The 6,100-nt window shown below is 44.3% G+C and overlaps 1 pseudogene; it reads right to left on the bottom strand.

Annotated features, from left to right (window-relative positions):
* Window positions 1–981: 981 nt before the first annotated feature.
* LOC136646621 (5S ribosomal RNA) lies at window positions 982–1,098 on the bottom strand (annotated as a pseudogene).
* Window positions 1,099–6,100: the final 5,002 nt, after the last annotated feature.

Genomic DNA, 6,100 nt, shown 5'->3' on the forward strand with positions numbered 1-6,100 from the left:
CGCAAGACGAATGCCGCGCGCAACGAAAAACTCGAAGAGAAAGCGTTTTGCGATTTTTTTGGTGACTCGCAAGACGAATTTTTCTATGGCCGTGCTTCGCAAGATGAATTTTTTTTGCATTTTTTGTTTGTTTGTTTGGTTTGGCTTCGCAAGACGAAATTTTCGCAATACGAAACGACTCGCGGAACGAATTAATTTCGTCTTGTGAGGCATCACTGTAATAAGTACAGCACTGATGAGTTATCGCTGTATCATAGTGGTAGTCACTACTATAGATCAATGTTTAAGTGAATGACAGCCCAATCCTGAGCTGCCCGGCGTGCTGGACTGCCATGGTGCCAAAATGGCTGCTGTGGCATCCTATCAGCATTTGGGCAGCTGGTGCAGTGTAAGGATGCCTCAGGTTGGGCCGCGAGGCCCAAATGATGATCCGAATCCCACCCCCTCCCTTCCCCACCACTCCTGCCTTTGCACTCTGCCCGCCCCGGAACACTTCCTCCCTCCACCCCAGCTTAACCTCTTTGCCGTCTGGTGCTCCAAGCGACCACCAGGCGGTGGACCAATGGCCTACAACCGGCACTGTCCTAGCACGGGCTCGTGCCGGGCCAGCTTCAGCACTGGGCTGGCACTAATGCCCACAAACATGCCTTATGGCACGCTTGCAACAGTGCATGCTGGTGGTGAGCTGGCACGCGCTCAGTAGAATTGGGCCCTGAGTTTCCACTTCAGATTTAATTTTGGCTTTGTGCTTACGGCATGGCTTTGCCTTCTGAGCCTCTCCCCCTCCCCCATCTTTTGACATAAGTATAATAACATTGGCCTAGCTTTACTGAGATAATGTATGTGAAGCACTTGGCAGTGATACTTGCTCATCTAGTTCATTATGCCTTGTGGCCCACTTTAACACTTGTGGCCCACTTTAACACATCCCTAATGCCCTAAAATGGTTAGCAACCTTCAGTCTCGAAAGACTATGGTATAAGCCTACAGCACCCAGTATTCCCAGGTGGTCTCCCATCTAAGTACTAACCAGGCCTGGCCCTGCTTAGCTTCCGAGATCAGACGAGATCAGGCATGTGCAGGGTAACAGTTGCTGCTCTATTGACAACAAATGCCCTACTGACAACAAGTGGGTACTGTAGCAAAGTATATAACTATGGAATTTACATGGCAAGGCCGATATTCAAATTCCTACCCATCCAAAAGGACTGTGGGCAAACCACTCTCAGCCTTCTCTGGGTGGGTAGTGAATAAAGCGATTGCACATTGTATTTCTCTAGAAATAGTTTATTACTATGATTCACTAACATTGTGCAACACAAATTGTCATGATGCAGTTTGGGGCTTGTGAACCTGTTTGCTGGAGGCTACCAGCATTCACTTCTGGGCACTGCTACATTGGGGGGGGGGGGGTGGCGAGAAAAGGACCTGATGCTTTTGTTGAATGAAGTTGTGAAGTGGCAGAGAAATTGTGACAACTCTTAATTCCACAGAAGTATGCACCCGCTAAGAGGCTAGCAATGTCCAGCATGCTCTTCGGGCATGATATAAGCAGCTGTACTGGGTACTGCAAGCCACTCAATACTGTGTAAACAACTCCCCCACTTCCTCACTGCCTTATGACATTTTTCGGTAAGGGCATCAGTGGGTTTTTCTCATGCACCCACAATTACCCAGTGGTAGATGCTCATATCCTCCTCCCGGCGCACATACACATGAGTGCTGTTGGTATATTTCCTTTAATTGTTTTAACTTTGTACAGCAGTTTCTATGCACTTCCTTCTAAATCAGAAGCATGTACCACGGACATGCTGCAGTCAGGAGTAGGCATATTTGGGCCTCATTTATTACAGGGAAAGAGTTAAATATGTACTTAATTCCCTCACTTTGTAAACAATGGCAGAAATGTTTTGTCTATCCTAACCTCTTTAGTCTCAGACCTCTGACCTTGGCAAGACACAGAAAGGTGTTTTTTATCCTTCCAGATGCTTTCCTTAAATTTCCCCAGCATCATTGTCTCACATCCTTCAAAAATATTACTTGTGACTTCAACATTTGTCAGATGCTCCACCAAGACCAGGAAGGTGGAATCCTCCCATTGCAGTGTACGGGGAAAGTCACAGGCAGAAGACAGCTTGCAAAAATTGATACCCGTATGCCAATCAGATTCATCCCAAGGAAACAGGATATGAGAACCTCAGACAGCAAATGTTGTACGAAATGACGGCAGTAATGAAAAGTGACTGGAAATTAATTGTTACTTCTGTACTGTTTTATGCTCAGTGGCATAAAGCCAGCCTCTTAGGGAGCAACTATTGAATTAGCAATGTACTATATCTGCCTTTTCACCAGAGATTTCTCGAAGGGTAGAAATACCTGTATTTATCATCGATGCAGTAAGAGGACGTTCTCCCATAGACAAGTAGCCTCCGACAAGTAGCTTGCTTTGCTTGACAGCCTCGCTCGTAATCAAATGTTTAAAGTATACTTCAACCACCTTAGCAGTTAAAAACAATTTTTAATTGAAAATATGCATTTGTAATGGCAAATGGAAAGATTTTCTATAATAGCAGTAACAGACCCATTTTCTAATAAGACTGAACAATACAGTTTGATGACTGAAGCATCTGTATATAGCTACATACAGCATTTCTGTACTGCAAGCTGCCAATTTATTTCAGCAGCGAAAAGCTTGATTTATTGTTTGTAGCATTACCATCTGTTGTAGTTATTACAGAAATTATATATAAACCAGTTAGTAAACACTTTGCCCCATTGTCTGTTGTTTTGATAATCACCCATAATAACATCTAGCATCAATATGGTCTTTAAACCCAATTTGGGAGTTAATGGAATAAGAGGAGGCAGTCAGTATATGCACTGGGGTAATGTCATTAGGAATGTTTGTGAAGAACAAATTAAATCAGTTGTAAATTGCACTCTCAAGTCAGCCAGAAAACCAGTCTTGTTCAGGAGAAGGGATTTATATTTTAACCTCGTGCAGAAAATGCACTTAAGCAGATTAAAATAAAATAGGGACTTCGTCGATGGATGTAAATGGTAATTGCTGCAGCTCTAATGGCTTCCTGTTGGCTATGTCATGCAGTGGGCACAGCTATTTTAAAGTTAACCAGTGCTTGAGGTCATACTTTTACAGATTCAGCCATTAAACAGGGCTAGACATGTCACTAAATGGCTGATTATTCAAATGATGGAGCTGCTCCAAACTTATCCGTGTCGTATTTTGAACACAGGATGTGTGTGCGTGTGTGTACTTTTTGTCTTTTAAAGGTACAGTTGAAATAAATAGAGATGAAATGAATTCAAGTAGAAGTCAATGGCAAGCACTATTTGGGGGTGTCAGTTGCTCATCATGGTAGATTCAGCATTTTTTCCAGGCAAGTCGAGTTATGATGCAATAATGCCTATTTGGTTTCCCTTTGTGTGATAAGCAAATAGAAATGCATGTTCAAAGTTTAATCTCCAAAGAAATCTCTAAACAGTTATACTGGATGTAAACGTGGTGCTTATGTGAAAATGCATTTGTCAATATATGGAATGCGCGTGAATGTGAACAAAATGAATCAGAACAGTGTTCAGTTGGTAACGTCATAAAACACGGTTATGGCTGCTTGCAGTCACGTGACTTGTCTGCTTAATTGTTGTGTGGGAATTATTCCAACAGGCATGTGACAGATTTATAACTCATCCATTCCAAAATGAAAATCTCCTACAAATTAGCTTTCTTGATAGTTGACTGCTACAGTTTCAAAGCCAGTCTTGACAATTGCTGTTGCAAGACAAACCAAATGAGCTACTGAAGTATTTCATACACAGAAGCATGGTTTTGAAAAGGTAAGACCAGGGGTGTCATCAGAGGTCAGGCACCGGGCAAGTGTCTACACCTATCGGAGGGCAGCCTGCCTGTACTCAGATCAGGGGCTAGTGCAATCGGGGTGGATAGTGGTCCCCAGTAACCTAAAATCAGCCCTGGTAAAACAGTGCCTTGGAAAGCTGTTAGCTTGACATTATCATTAATATAGAACTGTAGTTGCCTAGTATGCTAGCTCTTCTGAAAGAGAAATGGTAGAGTCTCTGACAAAGCCCATAACTACCACTCAGACTTACACAGGAAGCTACCTTGTACTAGGCAATTGATCTAACTTGCTCAGTATTTTCTACATTGACTTGCAGGACTTCAGACAAACGGCTTTCCCAGATCTACCTGGGGATGCTAGGGACTGGGATTTTCTGCATGAGCTTTCACACTGAGCTACCGATCCTCTCCAGTCTGATTTGAGCTGAACAGTGCAATATTATAACTTAAGAACATAAGAACAGCCCCACTGGATCAGGCCATAGGCCCATCTAGTCCAGCTTCCTGTATCTCGCAGCGGCCCACCAAATGCCCCAGGGAGTAAACCAGATAACAAGAGACCTGCATCCTGGTGCCCTCCATTGCATCTGGCATAGCCCATTTCTAAAATCAGGAGGTTGCACATGCACATCATGGCTTGTAACCCGTAATGGACTTTTCCTCCAGAAACTTGTCTAATCCCCTTTTAAAGGCGTCCAGACCAGATGCCGTTACCACATCCTGCGGCAAGGAGTTCCACAGACCAACCACACGCTGAGTAGAGAAATATTTTCTTTTGTCTGTCCTAAACCTCCCAACACTCAATTTTAGTGGATGTCCCCTGGTTCTGGTGTTATGTGAGAGTGTAAAGAACATCTCTCTATCCACTTAATCTTCCCATGCATAATTTTGTACGTCTCAATCATGTCACCCCTCAGGCGTCTCTTTTCTAGGCTGAAGAGGCCCAAACGCCATAGCCTTTCCTCATAAGGAAGGTCCCCCAGCCCAGTAATCATCTTAGTTGCTCTCTTTTGTACCTTTTCCATTTCCACTATGTCCTTTTTGAGATGTGGCAACCAGAACTGGACACAATACTCCAGGTGTGGCCTTACCATCGATTTGTACAATGGCATTATAATATTAGCCGTTTTGTTCTCAATACCTTTCTAATGATCCCAAGCATAGAATTGGCCTTCTTCACTGCTGCCGCACATTCGACACTTTCATCGACCTGTCCACCACCACCCCAAGATCTCTCTCCAGATCTGTCACAGACACTTCAGAACCCATCAGCCTATATGTGAAGTTTTGATTTTTTGCCCCAATGTGCATGACTTTACACTTACTTACATTGAATACAATGGTTGGCAACCTTCAGTCTCGAAAGACTATGGTATAAGCCTACAGCACCCAGTAGTCCCAGGCAGTCTCCCATCCAAGTACTAACCAGACCTGACCCTGCTTAGCTTCCGAGATCAGATGAGATCGGGCATGTGCAGGCCATTTTGTTGCCCATTCTGTCAGTTTGGAGAGATCCTTCTGGAACTCCTCACAATCACTTCTGGACTTCACCACTCAGAAAAGTTTTGTGTCGTCTGCAAACTTAGCCACCTCACTGCTTACCCCTTTCTCCAGGTCATTTATGAAGAGGTTGAAAAGCACCGGTCCCAGGACAGATCCTTGGGGCACACTGCTTTTCACTTCTCTCCATTGTGAAAATTGCCCATTGACACCCACTCTCTGTTTCCTGGTCTTCAACCAGGTCTCAATTCAGGAGAGGACCTGCCCTCTAATTCCCTGACTATGGAGTTTTTTCAGTAGCCTTTGGTGAGGGACCTTGTTGAACGCCTTCTGAGAGTCCAGGTACATAATGTCCATGGGTTCTCCCGCATCCACATGCCTGTTGACCTTTTCAAAGAATTCTAAAAGGTTCATGAGGCAAGACTCACCCTTACAGAAGCCATGCTGATTCTCCCTCAGCAAGGCCTGTTGGTCTATGTGTTTTGAGATTCTTTGATGAGGCATTCCACCACCTTACCTGGTATAGATGTTGGGCTGACCGGCCTATAGTTTCCCGGGTCCCCCCTCTTTCCCTTTTTAAAGATCGGTGTGATATTTGCTATCCTCCAATCTTCTGGCACCGTGGCCGTTTTGAGGGACTAGTTGCGTATTTTAGTCAAGAGATTGGCAACTTCATTCTTCAATTCCTTAGTAACTCTTGGGTGGACGCCATCAGGGCCTGGT

The sequence above is a fragment of the Tiliqua scincoides genome, chromosome 3 (assembly GCF_035046505.1).
Source record: "Tiliqua scincoides isolate rTilSci1 chromosome 3, rTilSci1.hap2, whole genome shotgun sequence".
Lineage (NCBI taxonomy): Eukaryota > Metazoa > Chordata > Lepidosauria > Squamata > Scincidae > Tiliqua > Tiliqua scincoides.